The 25,384-nt window shown below is 37.2% G+C and overlaps 1 long non-coding RNA gene across 1 annotated transcript; it reads left to right on the forward strand.

Annotated features, from left to right (window-relative positions):
- The first annotated feature begins 4,099 nt into the window (after positions 1-4,099).
- LOC134301096 (uncharacterized) lies at positions 4,100-24,627 on the forward strand. The gene is made up of 2 exons (XR_010007415.1): positions 4,100-4,964; positions 23,819-24,627. It is a non-coding gene; the product is annotated as an uncharacterized LOC134301096 (long non-coding RNA).
- Positions 24,628-25,384: the final 757 nt, after the last annotated feature.

Raw genomic sequence — 25,384 nt, forward strand, 5'->3', positions numbered from 1 at the left:
AACAACCCTTAACAAGTTTTGATGGAGCAGGATCCAAAACACAAGTGGAGCTTCGCATCCCTGTTAAGATCTCAGATAGGTCCAAAAGAGACACAGGTGAGAACTGAGACAGAGGCTGGGTAATAAATTGAGATGAGATAGGCGGAGAAACAGAGATGACAGGGGAAACTGTCAGAAAATTGTGGATATTCTCAACTTTTGTTTGAAAAAATGAGAGGTAAGAGTTACACTTGTCAACTGTAAAGGAATTGGTAGTATTGTCAATTGGTTTGAGAAGTTTATTTATTGTGGAAAAGAGAGTCTTAGGATTTGTTGATCCAGCATGTATGAGTTCGGAATAGTAAGTGGATCGGGCTGCCGTAAGAGCGTCTTTGTAATGTTGAAGATAATCAGAATAAATCTGATAATGTACTGTTAGACCGGTTTTCTTATAAAGTCTTTCAAGCTGGCGTTTACGGGATTTCATTAGGTGAAGCTCAATTGTGTACCATGGTGCGGAATGACTAAATGAAACAAATTTGGTTCTCAAAGGAGCCAGCTCATCAAGACATGAGGCGAGTATGTCATTATAGTAATCGACAAGGTCAGATGAATTACTAGACAGTACAGGACAGACAGACATCTTTTTAACAAGAGAATCTGAGAAAGCAGAGGGAGAGATATATTGAAGATTCCTGAAGGATATTTTACGTTTAGCTCTAGTGATGGGCCTAGTGACCTCAATGTCCATGATGATTGTCAAATGATCAGAGACAGTAAGGTCATGGCTGGACGGCTGATGAACTAGGACACCAGTAGAGCAGACAAGGTCAAGAGTATGACCTTTTTTATGAGTTGGAAAATGTATATGTTGTGTGAAATTAAAACACTGTAACAATTCCAAAAATTCCCTGGCAAATTTACAGTTGTTGTCATCAATATGGATGTTAAAATCACCCATAAGCAGTACAGAGGATGAGAGGGCACTAAGCTGGGTTAAAAAATCTGAAAAATCAGAGAGAAAGGAAGCGTTTGGCTTTGGCGGACGATAAACTACAGCAGTGACCAGAGGAGTAGGCCCTGACAACTTGAAAGCCAGGTGTTCAAAAGAAAGAGCAGCAGGAAAAGACAAAGTGGTTATTTTAATATCATCCCTATAGACTGCAGCAACACCACCACCTCGCCCTTCCATACGAGGTTCATCAATATACGAGTATCCCATTGGCGTGGTCTGATTTAACATAAAATAATCCAAGGGTTTATGCCAAGTTTCAGTGAGACAGAAAAAGTCTAGTTCACTGTCAGATATAAATTCACTAAGTACAGTACTTTTTGTGTTGAGTGAACGAACATTAAGCAATGCCATTTTCAAGTGGTATTGTTGTGTAGTTGGCTGTGAGGAACGAGGAAGAGAACGGAGATTTGCTAAGTCCACTCCGCGTTTCCTATCCCACTCCGTGGACAGCGTTGTCATGGAGACTACACCGCTACTGGTGTGCAAGGCAGCAGCGCTCTGATGACGTGTTTGCGGAGCGACAGTGCGCACGGCTGACCAGAAGGATGGAATAGCGTTACCGTTTCGAAGATAAACAAGCTTTCTCCGGGAGCCCCTGTGAATATAACGAGGCCGGCGAAGGAGTCCAAGCTGTTTGATGACTGAAATACACGATGGAGTAGTGCAGTTGTTGAACTTCCTCAGCTGGTCAACGGAATAGTTCAACATCGTGCCGATCCCAGGAAAACTCATCCACCGTTCACCACCGGCCGCAGACGCGATGTACAGTAGAAAGAACAAAAAGTATCAAAAGCACAAATAAAAGTATCAAAAGTAACATAAAAGAAATAGATCCACAAGGTGTGTAAAAAGATGAAAACGAAAAACGATAAAAATACAGTAAAATACGGTAAAATACGGTAACGGTAGCGGCAGCCAAATGCGCCAGCGTCCACCATCACCATGGCAATCTAGTGATTGGTTTCACAGACAGGGATTAAGCCTAGTCCTAGACTACATAGCATTTTTAATGGAGATTCTTTATTTTAAGCAAAATGTAGTCCTGGACTAGCCTTAATCCCTGTCTGGGAAACCAACCCGTAGGGTCTAGTAAGGTCTTGTAGGGTCTAGTAGGGTCTAGAAAGGTCTTTAGTAAGGTCTTGTGTAAGGTCTTGTAGGGTCTTGTAGGGTCTAGTAAGGTCTTGTAGGGTCTAGTAAGGTCTAGTAAGGTCTTGTAGGGTCTAGTAAGGTCTGGTATGGTCTTGTAGGGTCTAGTAAGGTCTTGTATGGTCTTGTAGGGTCTAGTAAAGTTTATTAGGGTCTTGTAGGGTCTAGTATGGTCTTGTAGGGTCTAGTAAAGTCTAGTATGGTCTTGTAGGGTCTAGTAAGGTCTGTTAAGGTCCTGTAAGGCCTGTTAATGTCTAGTAAGGCCTGTTAAGGTCCAGTAAAGTCTGTTAAAGTCTACTAAGGTTTTTTAAGGTTTACTAAGGTCTAGTAAAGTTTGTTAAGGTCTAGTAAGGTCTGTTAAGGTCCGTTAGGGTCCAGTAAGGTCTGTTAATGTGTGGTAAAGTCTGTTAAAGTCTACTAAGGTCTGTTAAGGTCCAGTAAGGTCTTGTAAGGCTCTAGTAAGGGTTGCTAAGGTCTAGTAAGGTCTGTTAAGGTCTAGTAAAGTCTGTTAAGGTCTACTAAGGTTTTGTAAGGTTTAGTAAGGTCTAGTAAGGTCTGTTAAGGTCTGTTAATGTGTAGTAAAGTCTGTTAAGGTCTACTAAGGTTTTGTAAGGTTTAGTAAGGTCTAGTAAGGCCTGATAAGGTCTAGTAAGGTCTTTTAGGGTCCAGTAAAGTCTTAAGGTCTACTAAGGTTTTTTAAGGTTTACTAAGGTCTAGTGTGAATGGAAATTTTAAATTGTATTAGTTATTTGCATTAAACTTATAAGTTTCTGCTTTCTTAGTTCAATTAGCAGAGGTAGAAGAGACTTTTGGAAGGTTTCTTAAGGGCAGAGATATGTTGACCTTGGCATGGGCTTCTTGCTTTCGTGGGAATGCATGGGTGTCAGGATTGTGTGTGCGGGGGTGCACGCAGGGTTTTGATACTGGTGCATTGTTGTGGCAGTACGCCATGTTTCTAACAAAATGACTATTCTTGTAGGATGATAAAGAAGTTTGGTTTGGGAAGTTGACCTTGAGCTGGGTTGCTGAGCAGAGTTAGCCTGAAGGGGCAGTAAGCGGGGTATAAATACTGTGATAGGGCAGACAGGTCGCCCTTTCTCTCCTGTAAAGGCATTTGCATTGAGATTGACCCTCAGCTGAGTAATGAATTGATTATTTGCTTTTATCATTATCCCGGTTGTCTGTGTCAATCTTTAAGGGGTTATTTTGAATTCCCACAACAACATGGCACCCCAGATGGGACCCCGTTCCTTGGACGGCTGAGAAGTTCTGGGGGATACAGGCGTCGGTATCCTGAAGGACTTCACTTCATCTGAAACGCCTAATTGGCATTCTGCGTTGCAGGACCAGACTTCGTCTGCCGCCTTGGTTACTATCATTTTATAGAAAGGAAGTGAATTAAACATTTAATATAATTGTACGTGGTGAATCACACAAGTAACAAAATTTAGACTTGGATTTTGTTAATGGTCGGGATGGCCAGCAAGGGTCGATGGGGTGTTGACTCGGTTTAGCAGTATTTCTTGGATAGAAAATCTGCCACAGGTTGACGAACCTAGTGCAATATGTCTCCTGGGAGAAAAAACAAGTCAGTCCTAAACACAGAAGTAAAATATGGGATATATTTAATGAAATACGGAATGTATTTATGTTTTTAGGTGGTGTACAACGAACATAGAAGTTAAATATGGGATATATTTAATGAAATACGGGGTGTATTTATGTGTTCGGGTGATTCAAGAGCGACAATTAAAATTGGCTGGATTGACACAAAAGGCATAATGGGGAGTTGCAAAAGCAAACAGAAATTTTTCTTAGATGTGTATGATGAACCAAATGTGTGGTTAGTGTATGTTAATTATGGTAAAGCAGCAATAACCAAATTTGAATTTGGATAAAAGAGTGTGGTTTTTCTTCCAAAGGTAGGTTTAGTGAAAGACAATTAGAAATGTTGAAAAGTAGTTAGAAAAAAAAAAAAAAGAGAGAAGGGATGTTTTACTGTGAAGGTTTTGGTATGTAGGTTATTGAGTCTAAGAAACGTGCACAGAAGTCGCAAGCAGTATGTAAAACTAACAAAGCAGATGTCTAGTGTGTAAAATCTGTTTCAGACCCAGACCTAGACTGGTGTCCCGGTCCGTGTCCTCCAGCACAGAGACGAGTGCAAGTTCAACAGGAAGCTGAGGCAAGAAGCCATGAGGGTGCCATTCCACCTCCTGAACAGCACCGCCCAAGATCTCCACGTAATAATCTACTAGACCTGCCTTCCAAACCTGAAGCAGAAAGCTCAGCTGTGCTAACTACAACCTATGACCCGCCCAGTGAGGATAGAGAGGACCTGTTCTAATCCAACTTCTTTTCGTCCCTTCACACTCGCTCGACTGGTGAATATCGTTTGAAGGAGAATAAAGATGGACAATAAAGACATGCTACATTTTTCCGTGATTAAAGTAGCAGGACCAAATGGACATGCAATGGTGGTTCATCGTCCGTGGACGGAGAACGACATCCCTGAGGTGTCCCAACTACTGACAGATCCTTGTGAAGTTGGAGGAGAAAAGTTCTTTCAGGAGCTGAGACCTACCACAAATGAACTCAGAAGTCTAATGGGTCAGAAGCTGGGCGTGGACATTTCACGTCAGAATAGACTGGATAACAGACAATTTCACACAGCAAAATGTCACCTGCAGTCATAAGGACAACAACAAATGCTTCATTTGCAAAAAAAAAAGGACACTGGGCCAACAAATGAGTAAAAGAGTTGAGAACTATGGAGAAGACTGAATGATGGAGGAGGACCGGACTGAGGACAAAGCAAAAGGGTCTGGTGAGTCAGAATTTTCTATGCTAACACCTATACCTGTTAAATGATAAGATCCAAGTAGCTATAAAACATATAGAACAAAAGTATTTTCCTGAAGGAACATATGCTAAATATTCTGAACCTTAAAATGCCTATGATTTCAATTTTTGTGAATGGTAGTGTGACAGTTTTGGTAGACTCAGGAGAAGGGAGTTCAGCCATTAGAACTGATGTGTTTGAGGTCATTCCAAAGAAAAGTGGAAGATTCATGCATTCAGTTGGGGCAACAGGAGTCACGGTTACTGAATATTATTCAGTGCTGTCAAAATGCCATTTGCAAGGCCTTGAGCCTTTCAAATTTTCCTTTCTACTGTCAGATCATTGTCCAGTGAATTTACTGGGGTGAGATCTGATGTGAAATATTAGGTATTACCCTGATCAGTGAAACTGACAGGCTAAAAATCCAAATTACCCAACATAACTCCTTTCAGGGTGTAATGATGAACATTAAACCCTTACTTTGTTTATTCGTGGCAACTCGGCAACCACAGCATGAATGAAGTGAATCTGAAGCTCAAAGAACGCACTTAATTGCTTACTAACCAAGTGAAAAACATAGATTTGCATTGCATTGCACGGATCCAAGATGGGGAGTCAGATGACCGGTATGAAAAGCAGTGTTTGAGAAACGTCGATAACACTGATAGACTGGCGTTGAAACATTTGTTTTGGAGTTGAAGTTGAAGTTGACTTGAATTGATGAAAGGGAAGGCTAACCACACCTGATTGACATAAAAGGCTGCACCCCAAAACGTGTCACTGTGTAAAGGTTGTAACGATCACTGGAGTGATTTGGGTCCTTGAGGGTTGGAACTGTTGTCATGTGATGGTTGAACAGACATTGTGGATACTTTGGTGATTGAGAATAAGCAAAATGTCTGATTTCTGTATTAAGTTGATCTACTGTATGTCTCTCATGAGGAGAGGACAGTTGAGTTGTGTCCAAATGTGTATAAAGGACATGGTTGGTTGTGTCCAAAAGGTCAACAGTGAATTAGGGCTGGACGATATGGCTAAAATTTATATCACGATATAACTCCTAATTTCGGTCGATACGATATAATTCCGATATCGATATGAATAATACAAATGTCAGAAAAACTGCCAGGAACACCAACATTGAAAGGCTGTATCTGCAAACCTCTGAACCCTGCAAAAGTCTATGAAATCTCACCCTTTACAACTACATAATATTTTAGAAATAATAATAATAATACAAATAAATTAGCTTTTACCTTTTACTTGTATTCAGCATTTGTATACAGACAAAAACACATCATTCTCAAATAAACAGAAGCTTTGACAATATATAATATATTAACATATGTCTTAACCAGAGGTAGAAAGAGTACTAAAATATTGTACAAGTAAAAGTACTATTACTTTAATGAATTTTTACTTAAGTACGAGTAAAGTTACTAGTCTAAAAATCTACTCAAGTAAAAGGTAACTCATTTAAAATGTACTCAGAGTTAACTTTACTTAGTTACTTTTTTAACAGGAGAGGAGGGGTCTCTTCTGTGTAATGCAAACATGACAAGTGGATATAAATCTCACAATAGTTGTTTTTAATTCAAATATAATAGAAGAAACATGTTGATACAACATTTAAAACATTTAGGGATGTGTAATGTGTCATTTTAGTCCCATAAAACTTTTTCAAACTATAACCACTAGTGATGTGTCGTAGAATGATTTGAATCTATTGAACGGCCCTTTAAACTGAAATAAAGGAATCGATTCTGGGAGTCGTTATGTATATATATACACGGCTCTTTAAAGGAACCGAGACAAAAGATTCGACTCCCCGTTGCAGAATTCACTGCAGCAGTTTCTCAGACGCGATTTCTTTAGCGTTTATTATTTTACTCAGTAACGGATCTTATTTAAAATGTAGCGAATTACAATTCCTAATACAAAACATACTTCAGTAAAAGTAAAATTACAGGCTGTGAAATCTACTTTAAAAAGTACAAGTACACAAAAAAACTACTCAATTACAGTAACACGAGTAAATGTAATTCGTTACTTTCCACCTCTGGTCCCAACTTTAATCCACAACATGGACTGATTATTATTTGTATGTAAACATTTTCGAACAAAAGTGCTTAGAGTTGCTGCAGAATTTGCTAGATCAGGTGTTGTGCTTGAAGAGTACAGAAAAAAAGAGTCTAGTTTTTCCTCATCAACTATTTCTACTGCTTCTTTTTTAACTGTGGATGCTCGTTCACTCACAGCTGTTGAACTCATTTAGCCGCTAATATCCACCGTGTTGGTCTGGTATGGTCTGTTAAGGTCTAGTAAGGCCTGTAAAAATCTTGTAAGATCTGTTAAAGTCTGCTAAGGTCTGGTAAGGTCTCTTTAGGTCTTTTAAAGTCTAATAAGGCTTTTTAAGGTCTAGTAAGGTCTGTTGAGGTGTAGTAAGGTCTGTTAAAGTCTAGTTAAGTCTGGTAAAGTCTAGTAAGTCCTTTTAAAGCCTTTTAAGGTCAATTAATGTCTAGTAAGATCTGTTAAGGTCTAGTAAGGCCTTATATGGTCTAGTAAAGTCTGTTAAGGTCCAGTAAGGTCTGTTAAAGTCCAGTAAGGTCTGTTAAGGTCCAGTAAGGTCTGTTCAGGTCTATTAAGGTCTAGTAATGTCTGTTAAGGTCTAGTAATGTCTGTTAAAGTCTAGTAAGGTCTGTTGAGGTCCAGTAAGGTCTGTTAAAGTCTAGTAAGGTCTGTTAGGTTCTAGTAAAATTAGTTAAGGTACAGTAAGGTCTGTTAAGGTCTAGTAAAATTAGTTAAGGTACAGTAAGGTACAGTAAGGTCTGTTAAGGTCTATTATGGTCTAGTAAAGTCTGTTAAGATCTAGTAAAGTCTGTTAAGGTCTAGTAAAGTCTGTTAAGGTCTAGTAAAGTCTGTTACGGTCTGATAAGGTATATTAAGGTCTAGTAAGGTATGTTAAAATCTAGTATAGTATGTTAAAGTCTAGTAAGGTCTGTTAAGGTCTTTTTAGGTCTATTAAAGTCTTTTAAAGTCTTGTAAGGTATGTTAAGGTCTAGAAAGGTCTGTAAAGGCATGTTAAGGTCTGTTAAAGTCAGTTAAGGTCTAGTAAGGTATCTTAAGGTCTTTTTAGGTTTAGTGAGGTCAATTAGAGTCTTGTTAGGTCTATTAAGGTGTAGTAAGGTCTGTAAAGGTTTGTTAAAGTCTAGTAAGGTATATTAAGGTCTGTTAAGATCTAGTAAAGTTTGTAAATGTCTGGTAGGGTCTAGTCAGATTTCTTAAGGTCTTGTAAGGTATGTTAAGTTCTAGTAAGGTCTGTTAAGGTTTAGAAAGGTCTGTGAAGGTGTAGTAAGGTCTGTTAAGGTCTTCTAAGGTATGTTAAGGTCTGGTATTGTATGTTAAGGTCAAGTAAGGTATGTTAAAGTCTTTTAAGGTCTGGTATTTCTGTAAACGTCTAGTATGGTCTAGTAAGGTATGTTAAAGTCGGTTTAGGTCTAGTAATGTCTGTTAAGGTCTAGTAAGGTCTGTTTATGTCTATTAAGGTCAAGAAAGATCTGTTAAGGCATGTTAAGGTCCGTTAAGGTCTAGTAAGTTTAGTTAAGGTCTAACTTCTTTTAATTTCTAGTAAGTTCTGTTGATGTTTATTAAGGTCTGTTAAGGTCTGTTAATGTGTAGAAGGGTACTTTTAAGTCTAGTAAGGTCTGTTAAGGTCTAGTGTGATAAGTTAAGGTCTTTTAAGGTCTCAAAAGGTATTCTAAGGTATGTTAAGGTTTATTAAAGTCTTTTAAGGTATTTTAAGGTCTAATAAAGTATGTTAATTTCTTATAAGGTCTAGTTAGGTCTGTTAAGGTATGTTAAGGTCTAATGTTTGTTAAGGTTTAGTAAGGTATGTTTATGTCTAATAAGGTATGTTAAGGTCTTCTAAGGTCTTTTAAGGTCTATTAAGTTATGTTAAGATCTAAAAAGATCTGTTATGGTCTAGTTATGTATGTTAAGGTCTCTTAAGGTCTTGTAAGGTCTGTTAAGGTATGTAAAAGTCTGGTAAGGTCTAGTCAGATATGTTGAGGTCTGTCAAGGTCTAGTATAGTCTGTTAAGCTATGTTAAGGTCTGTTAAGGTTTACTAAGGTCTTTTAAAGTATGGTAAGATCTGTTAAGGTCTGTTAAAGTCTAGTAACGTATGTTAAATACTGTTAAGGTCTAGTAAGGTCTGTTAAGCTATGTTAAGGTCTGTTAAGCTATGTTAAGGTCTGTTAAGCTATGTTAAGGTCTGTTAAGCTATGTTAAGGTCTGTTAAAGTCTAGTAAGGTCTGTTAAGGTATGTGATAGTCTGTTAAGGTTTAGTAAGGTCTAGTAAGGTATGTTAAGAACTGATAAGATCTAGTAAGATATGTTATGGTCTTAAGATCTAGTAAGATACAGTCATGGCCGAAAGTGTTGGCACCCCTGAAATTTTTCCAGAAAATGAAGTATTTCTCCCAGAAAATTATTGCAATTACACGTTTTGTTATACACATGTTTATTTCCTTTGTGTGTATTGGAACAACACAAAAAAGCAGAGAAGAAAAGGCAAATTTGACATAATTTCAACTCCAAAACTCCAAAAATGGGCCGGACAAAATTATTGGCACCCTCAACTTAATATTTGGTTGCACACGCTTTGGAAAAAATAACTGAAATCAATCGCTTCCTATAACCATCAACAAGCTTCTTACACCTCTCAACTGGAATTCTGGACCACTCTTCTTTTGCAAACTGCTCCAGTTCTCTCTTATTTGAAGGGTGCCTTCTCCCAACAGTAATTTTAAGATCTCTCCACAGGTGTTCAATGGGATTTAGATCCAGACTCATTGCTGGCCACTTCAGAACTCTCCAGCGCTTTGTTTCCATCCATTTCTGGGTGCTTTTTGAAGTATGTTTGGGGTCATTGTCCTGCTGGAAGACCCATGACCTAGGACACAAACCCAGCTTTCTGACACTGTGCCCTACATTGCGACCCAAAATCCTTTGGTAATCTTCAGATTTCATGATGCCTTGCACACAGTCAAGGCACCCAGGGCCAGAGGCAGCAAAACAACCCCAAAACATCTTTGAACCTCCACCATATTTGACTGTAGGTACTGTGTTCTTTTCTTTGTAGGCCTCATTCCGTTTTCGGTAAACAGTAGAATGATGTGCTTTACCAAAAAGCTCTATCTTGGTCTCATCTGTCCACAAGACGTTTTCCAAGAAGGATTTTGGCTTACTCACGTACATTTTGGCAAACTGCAGTCTAGCTTTTTTATGTCTCTGTGTCAGCAGTGTGGTCCTCCTGGGTCTCCTGCCATAGCGTTTCATTTCATTCAAATGTCGACGGATAGTTCGCGCTGACACTGATGCACCCTGAGCCTGCAGGACAGCTTGAATTTCTTTGGAACTTGATTGGGGCTGCTTATCCACCATCCGGACTATCCTGCGTTGCAACCTTTCATAAATTTTTCTCTTCCGTCCACGTCCAGGGAGATTAGCTACAGTGCCATGGGTTGTAAACTTCTTGATTATGTTGCGCACCGTGGACAAAGAAACATCAAGATCTCTGGAGATGGACTTGTAACCTTGAGATTGTTGATATTTTTCCACAATTTTGGTTCTCAAGTCCTCAGACAGTTCTCTTCTCCTCTTTCTGTTCTCCATTCTTAGTGTGGCACACACAGACACACAATGCAAAGACTGAGTCAACTTCTCTCCTTTTTATTTGGTTTTAGGTGTGATTTTTATATTGCCCACACCTGTTACTTGCCACAGGTGAGTTTAAACGAGCATCACATGCTTGAAACAAAGTTATTTACCCACAATTTTGAAAGGGTGCCAATAATTTTGTCCGGCCCATTTTTGGAGTTTTGTGTGAAATTATGTCAAATTTGCCTTTTGTTCTCTGCTTTTTTGTGTTGTTCCAATACACACAAAGGAAATAAACATGTGTATAACAAAACATGTGTAATTGCAATAATTTTCTAGGAGGAATACTTCATTTTCTGGAAAAAATTCAAGGGTGCCAACACTTTTGGCCATGACTGTATGTTAAGGTGTGTTAAGGTCTAGTAAGGTATTTTAAGGTCTGTTAAGGTCTATTAAGGTATGTTTGGTCTGATAAAGTCTAGTAAGGTATGTTAAGGTCTGTTAAGGTTTTTTAATGTCTTAAGGTATGTTAAGGTCTAGTAAGGTATGTTAAGGTCTGTTAAAGTCTAGCAAGGTCTGTTAAGGTATGTTAAGTTCTGTTAAGGTCTTTTAAGGTCTAGTCAGATATGTTAAGTGTTAAGCTCTCTTAAGGTTTGTTAAGGTCTAGTAAGGTCTTTTAAGTTATGTTAAAGTCTTGTGAGGTCTGTTAACGTGTAGAAAGGTATGTTAAGGTCTAGTAATATCTGTTAAGGTATGTAAACGTCTAGTAAAGTCTGTTAAGGTCTAGTAAGTTCTGTTAAGGTCTATTTAGGTCTGGTAAGGTCTGTTAATGTTTAGTCAGGCATGTTTAAGTCTAGTAAAGTATGTTAAATTCTGATAAGGTCCAGTAAGGTATATTAAGGTCTTTTAAGGTCTAGTAAGGTCTAGTAAGGTATGTTAAGATTTTTTAAGGTCTAGTTAGGTCTGTTAAGGTATGTTAAGGTCTGTTAAGGTCTAGTAAGTTCTGTAAAGGTCTAGTAAGGTCTTTTAAGATATTTTAAGGTCTGTTAAGGTATGGTAGGGTCTCTTAAGGTCTAGTATGGTTTGTTAAGGTCTAGAAATGTCAGTTAAAGTTTAGTAAGGTCTTTTAAGGTCTTGTAAAATATGTTAAAGTGTAAAAAGGTATATTAAGGTCTAGTAAGGTCTGTTAAAGTCTAGTAAGGTCTGTTAAAGTCTAGTAAGGTCTGTTAAGGTCTAGTAAGGTATATTAAGGTCTAGTAATGTCTGTTAAAGTCTAGTAAGGTCTATTAAGGTCTAGTGAGGTATGTTAAGGTCTAGTGAAATATGTTAAGATCTAGTAAGGTATGTTAAGGTCTTGTAAGGTATGTTAAGGTCTGTTAAGGTGTAGTGAGGTATCTTAAGATCTGTTTAGGTTTAGAAAGGTCTATAAAGGTCTAATAAGGTCTTTTAATGCTAAGTAAGGTCTTTTAAGGTCTAGTAAGGTCTGTTAAGATCTAGTAAAGTTTGTAAATGTCTGGTAGGGTCTAGTCAGATTTCTTAAGGTCTTGTAAGGTATGTTAAGTTCTAGTAAGGTCTGTTAAGGTTTAGAAAGGTCTGTGAAGGTGTAGTAAGGTCTGTTAAGGTCTTCTAAGGTATGTTAAGGTCTGGTATTGTATGTTAAGGTCAAGTAAGGTATGTTAAAGTCTTTTAAGGTCTGGTATTTCTGTAAACGTCTAGTATGGTCTAGTAAGGTATGTTAAAGTCGGTTTAGGTCTAGTAATGTCTGTTAAGGTCTAGTAAGGTCTGTTTATGTCTATTAAGGTCAAGAAAGATCTGTTAAGGCATGTTAAGGTCCGTTAAGGTCTAGTAAGTTTAGTTAAGGTCTAACTTCTTTTAATTTCTAGTAAGTTCTGTTGATGTTTATTAAGGTCTGTTAAGGTCTGTTAATGTGTAGAAGGGTACTTTTAAGTCTAGTAAGGTCTGTTAAGGTCTAGTGTGATAAGTTAAGGTCTTTTAAGGTCTCAAAAGGTATTCTAAGGTATGTTAAGGTTTATTAAAGTCTTTTAAGGTATTTTAAGGTCTAATAAAGTATGTTAATTTCTTATAAGGTCTAGTTAGGTCTGTTAAGGTATGTTAAGGTCTAATGTTTGTTAAGGTTTAGTAAGGTATGTTTATGTCTAATAAGGTATGTTAAGGTCTTCTAAGGTCTTTTAAGGTCTATTAAGTTATGTTAAGATCTAAAAAGATCTGTTATGGTCTAGTTATGTATGTTAAGGTCTCTTAAGGTCTTGTAAGGTCTGTTAAGGTATGTAAAAGTCTGGTAAGGTCTAGTCAGATATGTTGAGGTCTGTCAAGGTCTAGTATAGTCTGTTAAGCTATGTTAAGGTCTGTTAAGGTTTACTAAGGTCTTTTAAAGTATGGTAAGATCTGTTAAGGTCTGTTAAAGTCTAGTAACGTATGTTAAATACTGTTAAGGTCTAGTAAGGTCTGTTAAGCTATGTTAAGGTCTGTTAAGCTATGTTAAGGTCTGTTAAGCTATGTTAAGGTCTGTTAAGCTATGTTAAGGTCTGTTAAAGTCTAGTAAGGTCTGTTAAGGTATGTGATAGTCTGTTAAGGTTTAGTAAGGTCTAGTAAGGTATGTTAAGAACTGATAAGATCTAGTAAGATATGTTATGGTCTTAAGATCTAGTAAGATATGTTAAGGTGTGTTAAGGTCTAGTAAGGTATTTTAAGGTCTGTTAAGGTCTATTAAGGTATGTTTGGTCTGATAAAGTCTAGTAAGGTATGTTAAGGTCTGTTAAGGTTTTTTAATGTCTTAAGGTATGTTAAGGTCTAGTAAGGTATGTTAAGGTCTGTTAAAGTCTAGCAAGGTCTGTTAAGGTATGTTAAGTTCTGTTAAGGTCTTTTAAGGTCTAGTCAGATATGTTAAGTGTTAAGCTCTCTTAAGGTTTGTTAAGGTCTAGTAAGGTCTTTTAAGTTATGTTAAAGTCTTGTGAGGTCTGTTAACGTGTAGAAAGGTATGTTAAGGTCTAGTAATATCTGTTAAGGTATGTAAACGTCTAGTAAAGTCTGTTAAGGTCTAGTAAGTTCTGTTAAGGTCTATTTAGGTCTGGTAAGGTCTGTTAATGTTTAGTCAGGCATGTTTAAGTCTAGTAAAGTATGTTAAATTCTGATAAGGTCCAGTAAGGTATATTAAGGTCTTTTAAGGTCTAGTAAGGTCTAGTAAGGTATGTTAAGATTTTTTAAGGTCTAGTTAGGTCTGTTAAGGTATGTTAAGGTCTGTTAAGGTCTAGTAAGTTCTGTAAAGGTCTAGTAAGGTCTTTTAAGATATTTTAAGGTCTGTTAAGGTATGGTAGGGTCTCTTAAGGTCTAGTATGGTTTGTTAAGGTCTAGAAATGTCAGTTAAAGTTTAGTAAGGTCTTTTAAGGTCTTGTAAAATATGTTAAAGTGTAAAAAGGTATATTAAGGTCTAGTAAGGTCTGTTAAAGTCTAGTAAGGTCTGTTAAAGTCTAGTAAGGTCTGTTAAGGTCTAGTAAGGTATATTAAGGTCTAGTAATGTCTGTTAAAGTCTAGTAAGGTCTATTAAGGTCTAGTGAGGTATGTTAAGGTCTAGTGAAATATGTTAAGATCTAGTAAGGTATGTTAAGGTCTTGTAAGGTATGTTAAGGTCTGTTAAGGTGTAGTGAGGTATCTTAAGATCTGTTTAGGTTTAGAAAGGTCTATAAAGGTCTAATAAGGTCTTTTAATGCTTAGTAAGGTCTTTTAAGGTCTAGTAAGGTCTGTCAATGTCTAGTAAAATCTGTTTAGGTCTAGTAAGGCCTGATAAGGTCTGGTAAGTTCTGTTAAGGTCTATTAAGGTCTGTTATCATCTGTTAAGGTCTTTTAAGGTCTGTAAAGGTCTTGTAAGGTTTTGTAAGGTCTTTTAAGGTCTGTTAAGGTATGTTAAGGTCTATTAAGACCTAATACGGTCTATTAAGGTTTAGTAAGATATGTTAAGGTCTTTCATGATCTGTTAAGGTCTGTTAAGGTTTAGTAAGGTTTGTTAAGGTATGTTAAGGTCTGTTAAAGTGTAGTGAGGTATGTTAATGTCTAGTAAGGTCTTAAGGTCTTTTAAGATCTGTTTAGGTTTGTTAGGGTCTAGTAATGTATGTAAAGGTCTGGTAAAGTCTAGTCAGATATGTTAAGGTCTGTTATGGTCTGTCAAGGTCTAGTAAGGTCTGTTAAGGTCTACTAAGGTCTGTTATTTGTTAAGGTCTTTTGAGGTCTGTTAAGGTATGTCAAGGTCTGTCAAGGTCTGTTAAGGTATGTCAAGGTCTGTTAAGGTCTTAAGGTCTGTTAAGGTATGTTAAGGTCTATTAAGATATATTAAGGTCTGTTAAGATCTACTAAGGTCTATTTAGGTTTAGTAAGATATGTTAAGGTCTTTCATGATCTATTAAGGTATGTTAAGGTCTGTTAAAGTCTTAAGGTATGTTAAGGTCTGTTAAGGTTTAGTAAGGTCTGTTATTGTGTACTGAGGTATGTTAATGTCTAATAAGGTTTGTTAAGGTCTGTTAAGGTCTACTAATGTATGTAAAGGTCTGGAAAAATCTAGTCAAATATAGAGATGGGACGATCGGGGTTTTTGGCACCGATTGCGATCTCCGATCTCCTTTCAGGGCAATCGGACGATAGTCGATTTCGATCGGGGGTGGGGGGGGTGGGGTGACATGCAATTTTTAGCGCAAAATCAGCAGTAAATAATAAAGTAACCAAACAATTATTTTTTTCACCCACAGGAGACATATCTTATTAGTCTAACTGACCACACACACACACACAGGTTTAATGTTATCCAGTTTAGTCTGAAAAAAACTTAAAAAGAGCCTCACAGTGAAAATAAACCGAAAGCAACAGCGTGTGTGTGTTTCTTTAAAAAAACCGCTTTGTTCACAGTGTCGCTTTAAATGATTCTGATTCAGGAGTCGAATGTGACGCGTAAGTTTCTCTCACCGTTTTTACTGTTATTAATAAATGCTGTGGTTTTAAATAAACACCAGCTACTACAGAACATTTTGTGTGACTTTCTTACATTAAAAAGCTTAATTAAAAAGCTTAATTAAACCGCTATTACCACAGAGCGGTCACCGAGTCAGACTCGTTCCGTCTGTGGAGCTAAAAGTTCTGATTACCCTAAAAGTTTAGCAGATGATCCTGAACTAACGAATTTGGTAATGAATAAACTTTTGCCTCTGATTGGCTCTGTAACGTTTTCTGTTCTCATCTACATCACAAGTAAGAACCGCTTACGATTTACCAAAGTGAACCAGGAGTTTATATAACGTGCTGATAGAATCGACTCAGATGTGACCGGGTTGAATTATCTTTTTAAAGTAAATATTTCAATCAGCAAAATTACATCGTATGTATGATGCACAACGTTAATGATGTTATTTTAGGTCATGAAGAGCTTTCACTGTGGTTTCTGTACGATGGTTGATGAATGGTGATGTGATGGTTTGCGCGTCGTAGCTCAAAGTCTGGATCAATCCACTGAGCTGTTAACTTAACGTGGTCTTTATATATCACACGATCGAATCGGCTACTTTTAGGAAATATCGCCGATCGCCGATAGCATATTTTGATTAAAAATCGGCCGATACCGATTCATAGCCGATCGATCGTCCCATCTCTAGTCAAATATGTTAAGGTCTGTTTATGTCTGTCAAGGTTTAGTAAGGTCTGTTAACTTCTAGAAAGTTCTTTCAATGTCTTAAGGTTTTTTAATGTCTTAAGGCCTTGTAAGGTCTTTTTAGCTCTATTAAAATCTGTTAAAGTCTAGTAAGGTATGCTGAAGTCTTTTAAGCTCTAGTAAGGTCTGTTAAGGTCTAGTAAGATATGTTAAAGTCTGTTAAAGTCTAGTTAGGTCTGTTAAGGTATGTTTAGGTCTGTTAAAGTCTAGTAAGGTCTCTTAGGTTCTAGTAAGGTATATTAAGGTCTTTTAAGGTCTAGTAAGGTCTGTTATGGTCTACCAAAGTAAGTCAAGGTTTTGTAAACGTTTAGTATGGTCTGTTCATGTAAAGTTCTTTAAAAGTCTAGTAAAGTCTGTTATGTCTAGTAAGGTCTGTTAAGGTCTATTAAGGTCTGATAAGGTCTAGTACGTTCTGTTAAGGTCTGTTAAATTCTATTAAGGCATGTTAAGGTCTACTAAGATCCGTTAAGATCTGGTAATGTCTAGTAAGATCTTGTAACATCTGCTAAGGTCTAGTGATGTCTGTTAAGGTCTACTAAGGTCTGTAAAGGTCTAGTAAGATCTGTTAAGGTCTATTAAAGTCTGTTAAGGTCTAGTAAGTTCTGTTAAGGTTTAAAAGGTCTAGTAGGGTATGTTAAGGCCTTTTAATGTCTAGTTTGGTCTGTTAAGGTATATTAACATCTAGTAAAATCTGTTAAGGTCTGATAGGGTCTAGTAAGGTCTGTTAAGGTCTAATAACATCTAGTAAGGTCTTTGAAGGTTTATAAAGGTCTTGTAAAGTCTGTTAAGGTTTGTTCAGGTCTGGTAAGACATGTTAAGGTCTAGTAAAGTCTGTTAAGCTCTAGTAATATCTTTTAAGGTCTAGCAAGGTATGTTAATTTCAAGTAAGGTCTGTTAGGGTTTAGTAATGTATTCTAAGGTCTTTTAAGGTCTGTTAAGGTCTTTTAAGGTCTGTTAAGGTCTAGTAAGATATGTTAAGGTCCAGTAAGCTATGTTATGGTCTAGTAAGGTTTGTTAAGGTTTAGTAATGTATGTTAAGATCTAGTAAGGTATGTTAAGATCTGGTAAGGTCTAGTAATGTCTGTTAATGTCTCATAAGGTCTGTTAAACTCTAAAAAGGTCTTTTAAGTTCTAGTAAGGTCTAGTAAGGTCTGTAAAGGTCTAGTAAGATCTGTTAAGGTCTTTTAAGGTCTGTTAAGGGCTAGTAAGTTATTTTACTGTTTATAAAGGTCTAGTAAGGTATGTTAATTTCTTTTAATGTCTAGTTTGGTCTGTTAAGGTATATTAACATCTAGTAAAGTCTGTTAAGGTCTAGTAATGTCTGTTAAGGTTTAATAAGGTCTGTTAAGGTCTAGTAAGGTTTAGTAAGGTCTAGTAAGGTAAGTCAAGGTCTAATAAAATCTGTTAAGGTTTAGTAATGCATGTTACGGTTTAGTAAGGAATTTAAAGGTTTAGCTAAATATGTTACGGTCTGCTTAGGTCTAGTAAGGTCTGTTAAGGTCTGTTAAGATCAAGTAAGTTATGTTAAATTCTAGTAAAGTATGTTAAGGTCTAGTAATTTCTGTTAAAGTCTAGTAAGTTCTGTTATGGTTTTTTAAGGTCTAGTAAAGTATGTTAAGGTCTGTTAAGGTCTAGAAAGTTATGTTAAGTTTTTTTAAGGTCTGTAAGGTAAGTTAAGGTCTAATAAGATCTGTTAAGGTCTAGTAAAATCTGTTAAGGTCTATTAAGGTCTGTTATTGTTTATTAAGGTCTGCTAAGGTATGTTAAGGTCTTGTAAGGTCTGTAAAGGTCTTAAGTTCTGTTATGGTTTTTTAAGGTCTAGTAAAGTATGTTAAGGTCTGTTAAGGTCTAGAAAGTTCTGTTAAGGTTTTTTAAGGTCTGATAAGGTAAGTTAATGTCTAATAAGATCTGTTAAGGACTAGTAAAATCTGTTAAGGTCTAGTAAGGTCTTTTATTGTTTATTAAGGTCTGCTAAGGTCTTGTAAGGTCTGTAAAGGTCTTTTAAGGTATGTAAACGTCTTTTAAGGTCTTATGTTCTAGTAAGGTCTTTTAAAGTCTACTGAGGTCTTTTAGGATTTAGAAAGGTATGTTAAGTTCTAGTAAAGGATAATAAAGTCTTTAAAGTTCTGTTAAAATCTAGTAAGTTTTGTTAAGGTTTATTAAGGTCTGCTAAGGTCTTGTAAGGTCTGTAAAGGTCTTTTAAGGTATGTAAACGTCTTTTAAGGTCTGTTATGTTCTAGTAAGGTCTTTTAAAGTCTACTGAGGTCTTTTAGGATTTAGAAAGGTATGTTAAGTTCTAGTAAAGGATAATAAAGTCTATAAAGTTCTGTTAAAATCTAGTAAGTTTTGTTAAGGTTTATTAAGGTCTCTTAAGGTCTACTAAGGTCTGGTAAGGTCTAGTAAGTTCTTTTAAGGTCTGTTAAGGTCTAGAAAGTTCTGTTAAGGTATTTAAAGGTCTTGTAAAATTTGTTAAAGTCTTTTAAGGTCTAGTATGATCTGTTAAAGTATATTAAAGGTCTTTTCAGGTCTAGTAAAGTCTGTTAAGCTCTAGTAAGCTATGTTAAGGTCTTGTAAGGTCTGGTTAAGTTCTGTTAAGGCCTAGTAAAGTCTGTTAGGGTCTGTAAAGGTCTAATAAGGTCTGTTAAGGTCTGTTAAAATTTGGTAAAGTCTGTTAAGGTATGTTGAGGTCTAGTAAAGTCTGTTAAGCTCTAGTAAGCTATGTCAAGGTCCAGTAAGGACTGTTAAGGTCTAGCAAGGTATGTTAAGGTCTAGCTAAATATGTTAAGGTCTGTTTAGGTCTTTTAAGGTCTGTTTAGGTCTTTTAAGGTCTGTTTAGGTCTTTTAAGGTCTGTTAAGGTCTAGTAAGGTATGTTTAATTCAAGTTACGTCTGTTAAGGTCTAGTAAGGTATGTTAAGATCTTGCAAGGTCCAGCAAAGTCTAGTAAGGTCTGTTAAGTTCTAGTAAGGTCTGTAAAGGTCTAGTTAGGTCTGTTAAGGTCTAGTAAAGTCTTTTAAGGTCTAGTAAGGTCTGTTAACTTCTAGTTTGGTCTGTTAAGGTCTTGTAAGGTCTTGTAAGGTCTGTTAAGGTCTGTTGAGGTCTACTAAGGTCTAGTAAGGTCTGTTAAGGTCTAGTATGGTATGTTAAGTTCTAGTAAGCTATTTTAAGGTCTAATAAGGTCTTTTAAGGTCTAGTAATGTATGTTAAAGTCTAGTAAGGTCTAGTAAGGTCTGTTAAGGTCTAGTAAGGTATTTAAGGTCTAGTAAGGTCTGTTAAAGTCTAGGAAAATCTGTTAAGGTTTAGTAAAGTTTGTCAAGGTCTAGTAAGGTCTATTAAGGTCTTACGGTCTAGTAAGGTATTTTAAGGTATTTTGAGGTCTGTTAATGTGTGTTTAGGTGTAGTAAGGTATGTTAGGGTATTTCAAGGTATGTTAAGGTCTGTTAAGGTCTTGTAAGGTCTGTGTGGTTCTACTAAGGTCTGGTAAGTTCTGATAAGTTTTTATAAGGTCTAGTAAGGTCTGTTAAAGTATGTTAATTTTCCTTAAGGTCTAGTAAGGTATGTTATGGTCTAGTAAGTTCTGTTAAGGACTATTTAGATATGTTAAGGTCTAGTAATGTCTTCAAGTCTAGTAAGGTCTTTGAAGGTCTAATAAGGTATTTTAAGGTCTAGTAAGGTCTGTTAAGGTCTAATAAGGTCTGTTAACATATGTTAAGATCTATTAAGGTCTTGTAAGGTGTGTTAAGGTCTAGTATGGTCTGTTAATGTCTAGGAAGGTCTGTTAAAGGCTAATAAGGTATGTTAATGTCTAGAAAGGTATGTTAAGGTGTAGTAAGGTTTTTTAAGGTCTGTTAAGGTCTTTTAAAGTCTTTTCAGGTCTGCTAAGGTATTCTAAAGTCTCTTAAGGTCTAGTAAGGTCTGTTAAGGTTCAGTAGGGTCTTTTAAAGTCTAATAGGGTTTGTTTAGGTCTAGTTCAGTCTTTTGTGGTTTTTTAAGGTCTAGTAGGGTCCTGTAAGGTCTAGTAGAATCTGTTAAGGTTTAGTTAGGTCTTTTAAGGTCTGTTAATGTCTGTTAAAAATTGTTAAGGTCTGTTAAGCTTTAGTAGGGTCTTGAAGGGTCTGTTAAGGTCTAGTAAGGTTTACTTGGGTCTTTTAAGGTCTAGTAGGGTCTGAAAAGGTCTAGTAATGATTACTAGCAATTGTTAACGTCTAGTAGGGTCTGATAAGGTCTAGTATGGTCCAGTAAGGTCTAGTAGGTTCTGTTAATGCATATTAAGGACTTGTAGGATCTGTTAAGGTCTAGTAAGGTCTGTTAAGGTCTAGTAGGGTCTGGTAGGGCTAGTAAAGTATAGTAGGGTCTTTTAACATCTTGTAGGATTTGTTAAGGTGTTGTAGGGTCTCTTAAGCTCTATTAGGGTCTGTTAAGGTCTAGTAGGGTTTGTTAAGGTCTCCTATGCTCTGTTAAGGTCTGTTAAAGTCTGTTAGAGTCTAGTAGGGTCTGTTAAGGTCTAGTAAGGTCTAATAAAGTCTTGAATTGTCTTTTACGGTTTAGTAGGGTCTGTTAATGTTTGTTATGTTTTTGTAGGGTCTGTGAAGGTCTGGTAAGAATTAATATGGTTTGTTAAGAACAATTAAGGTCTAGTAGGTTCTAGTTGAGTCCAGTAAATTCTAGTAAAATCTAGTAGGGTCTAGTACAGTTTTTTTAAACTCTAGTAAAGTCTAGTAAGGTCTAGTAGAGTCTAGTAAGGTCTAGTATGTTCACGTATGGTTTAGTCATTTCTTGTAGTGTCTAGTAAGGTCTACTAAGGTCTAGTAGGGTCTATTAAGTTCTTTTAACGTCTAATAGGATCTAGTAAGGTCTAGTAGGGTCTAATAAAGTCCTGTAAGGTCTAGTTGGGTCTAGTAACATCTAGTAGGGTCTAGAAAAGTCTAGCAAAATCTAGTAAGGTCTAGTAAGGTCTATTAAGGTCTATTAAGGTATTGTAGGGTCTATTAAAGTCTAGTAGGGTCCTAGTAAGGTCTAGTAACGTCTAGTAAGATCTATTAAGGTCCTTTGAAGGTCTTGTAAAGTCTAGTAAGCTCTATTAAGGTCTGGTAAAGTCTTCTAAGGTCTATTAAGGTCTAGTAGGGTCTGGTAGGGTCTAGTAAGGTTTAGAAAAGTGTAGAAGTGTGTTTTAGGGTTTAGTAAGGTCTTGTAGAGTCTAGTAAGGTCTTGTAGAGTCTAGTAAGGTCTCGTGAGTTCTAGTAGGGTCTAGTAAAATCTAGTAAGGTCAATTAGGATCTTGTAGGGTCTAATAAAGTCTAGTAAGTTCTAATAAGGTTTAATAATGTTTTGTAGGGTTTATTAAGGTCTAGTAAAACCTAGTAAAGTCTAGTAGGTTTTTGTAAGTACTAGACCTTAATAAACATTACTAAACCCTACTAGACCCTATTATACCATACTAGACTTTACTAGAAGAGTCTTGTTAGGTTTATTAGTGTCTAGTAAAGTCTAGTAAGGTCTATTAGGGTCTAGTAAGGTCTAGTAGGGTGCAGTAGTTTCTAATGAGGTCTAGTAGGGTCTATTTGAGTCTAGTAAGGTCTAGTAAGGTCTTGTAGGTTCTAGTAAGGTCTTGTAGGTTCTAGTAAGGTCTTGTAAGGTCTAGTAATTTCTAGTAAGGTCTAGTAAGGTCTTGTTGAGTTTAGTAAGGTCTATTAGGGTCTAGCAGGGTCTAGTAGGCCCTTTTAGCGTGTTTTGATGCTTAATGTACCTATTTGAGAGTCATGATAGACCTTGTGGAACTCACAAAGCTTAGCTCAATAATCAAAAACCATTCACACCCACTTCACACCCTGGTGGTGTTTCGACAGAGCACCTTCAGTTCCAAATGCAGGACTGAACATCTGCAATCAGACTGTTCAACAACTCATAATAATTTAAAATAATTCATAATAATTTATAATAAATACCTACATTTTCTATGCTATGCATGCACCATAAGTGTTTACATGTATATAGTATCATTATGTACATTTTTATTGCTTGTTTTTACACTGTTGGTGAATTGTATGTATGCAAGAAGTTGTTGTCTGATGTAAGGTGCTGTAACAAAGAAATTTCCTGCAATGGATCAATAAAGAATCTATCTATATATCTATTGATACTTTACGTACCTATTAGAGTGTTTTGACGTTCAACGTACCTATTAGTGTCTTGATGCTCTATGTACCTATTAGAGTGTTTTGACTCTGTGTACTTATTAGAGTGTGTCTTGACGCTCTATGTACCTACTAGTGTGTCTTGATGTTCTTTGTACCTATTAGAGTGTGTCTTGATGCTCTATGTATCTATTAGTGTGTCTTGATGCTCTATGTATTTATTAGTGTGTCTTGATGCTCTTTGTACCTATTAGAGTGTGTCTTGATGGTCTTTGTATTTATTAGTGTTTCATGATGTTCTATGTACCTCTTAGTGTGTCTTGACGTTCAATGTACCTATTAGAGTGTTTCTTAACGTTCTATGTACCTATTAGATGTGTCTTGCCGCTCTATGTACCTATTAGAGTGTGTTTTGATGTTCTATGTACCTATTAGAGTGTGTCTTGACACTGTATGTACATATTAGTGTCTTGACGCTCTATGTACCTATTAGAGTGTGTCTTTTTTTTCTAAGTACCTATCGATTGTGTTCATTATTTTAAGGTTATATTATTGCAATGTCATTTTCTATCACTTTTTTTTTTCTTTTTCAGGGTCACGATGGGTGCCATTCACTGGGCAAAAGGTAGGAAACATCCTGGACAGGTTGCCAGTCTATCACAGGGAAAACCCACACACATATTCAGACTAATAGCTCCAATTTAACTGCAATCGGCTGCACGTCTTTGGACTCTAGGAGGAAACCGGAGCACCCAGAGGAAACCCATAGGACTCCACACAGAAAGGGGGAGAGCGTTCTTATATGTAGCCCCACAACCTTGGAATATTTTCCTTACCCGTCCCTTTAAGCTCAAATTAAAAACATACTTATTTACACTGGCTTTTGATTAGTATTTGCCATTCAGGGGTCTCTCTTTCAGATAAGCTGTAATAATTAGGGGGCGGAGTCTCATTGTCGTCATTGACATCTGGCTAGGTGGCTAGCAATGTCGTCTCACAGCAAGAAGGTCCTGAGTTCAGTTCCCAGGTGGAGCAATCTGGGTCCTTTCTGTGTGGTGTGCATGTCCTCCCTGTGTACGTGTGGGTTTCCTCCGGGATCTCCGGTTTCCTCCCACAGTCCAAGACATGCAGTCAGGTTAACTGGAGATACAAAGTTGCCGTGTGTGTGTTTGCCTTATGATTGACTGCCGACCTTTCCAGGGTGTTTCCTGTCCTTCACCCAGTGAATTGCACCCACTGTGACCCTGATCAGGATAAACCGGTGGTAAAACAGTCAATGTATTAATGATTTTGTTCATATCAAGGTTTAACCACATCGTCTGTGTTTTTTACTCCAAGGTGACTCTGACGTGACCCCTTTCACCCACTTGAAGAGGAAACCTGTAGGCGCCAACAACGCCTTTCCTGCTCGGTTGCCAGATGTGTTGGGAATCAGCGGTGACCGCGCTCACAGCTCAGTCCAGAACTCATCAATTCTAATGAACTCAGATATATCCTCTAGGCTACCAAAGCAGGGCGGGTCGTGAGTCTGGTTCCTCTCAAGATGCAGAAATGCCCAAAAGTATGTGGACAACCCACCTACTTATTAATCCTGGCATTACAGCCTCACCCAGCCACACAGATGTAAATTATTAAACACATGCTTCTGATTTTGTTTCAACAATTTCAGGAAGGACCTTTTTAGGAGGTCTATTAAGACATGATTTGATGAGTTTGGTGGGGGACTGCAGGCAAGGCCACTAAACACCTTTAAGTTTAATGACAATACTGATGGTGCCAGTCGCTTTATCCCACAGTCCAAATACATGCAAGTGAGATGAACTGGAGATACAACAATAAATAAATCCTGTTTGATGATCCAGGAGTTAAATGACCTGCTGGTAAGATCCTGTTACCAGATTATAGTAATAGCTGGGTTGTGGTTTCCACACCTGTCAATCAGTTCAATTCAGTTTTTTCAATACAAGATTGACAACAGTTAAGGTCTTTCACCATCTACTGTGCATATTATTGTGGAAGGATTCAGAAAATCTGGAGAAATCTCTGTAGTCTATGTGGGGCAAGGCCATAAACTTCTATTAAATATGTATATTGCATAATGTATATGCAAAGCTACTTTATTGCTAATAAAGTTTTTTTCCAAATTGCTTGTGTACCCCTCAGCATAAATGGTGCCCTCACAGATGCCTTTTTTTGATGCAGATGCCCCCTTTCATGCTACTCTCCCAGGAACACCACAGAGCAGGTATTATTTAGGTGGTGGATCATTCTCAGCACTGCAGTGACACTGACATGGTGGTGGTGTGTTAGTGTGTGTTGTGCTGTTATGAGTGGATAAGACATAGCAGCGCTGCTGGAGTTTTTAAACACCTCACTGTCACTGCTGGACTGAGAATAGTCCACCAACCAAATATATCCAACCAACAGCGCCCCGTAGGCAGTGTCCAGTGACCACTGATGAAGGTCTAGAAGATGACCAACTCAAACAGCAGCAATAGATGAGCGATGGTCTCTGACTTTACATCTACAAGGTGGACCAACTAGGTAGGAGTGTCTAATAGAGTGGACAGTGAGTGGACACTGTGTTTAAAAACTCCAGCACAACACACACTAACACACCACCACCTATCAGTTTCCCTGCAGTGCTGAGAATGATCCACCACCTAAATAAAACCTACTTTGTAGTAGTCCTATGGGGGTCCTGACCATTGAATAATAGAACTACAAAGTGCTCCTATATGGTAAGTGGAGCTGATAAAATAGACAGTGAGAGTAGAAACAAGGAGGTGGTTTTAATGTTATGGTTGATCAGTGTATATAATCTGTTATTTGTGTTATACTTACTGTCCCAACTTTTTTTGGTTGTTCATTTAACCCAGAATTTATTCTCTGTCGATAAAGGTA

Source organism: Trichomycterus rosablanca, chromosome 23 (assembly GCF_030014385.1).
Source record: "Trichomycterus rosablanca isolate fTriRos1 chromosome 23, fTriRos1.hap1, whole genome shotgun sequence".
In the NCBI taxonomy this organism is placed as follows: domain Eukaryota; kingdom Metazoa; phylum Chordata; class Actinopteri; order Siluriformes; family Trichomycteridae; genus Trichomycterus; species Trichomycterus rosablanca.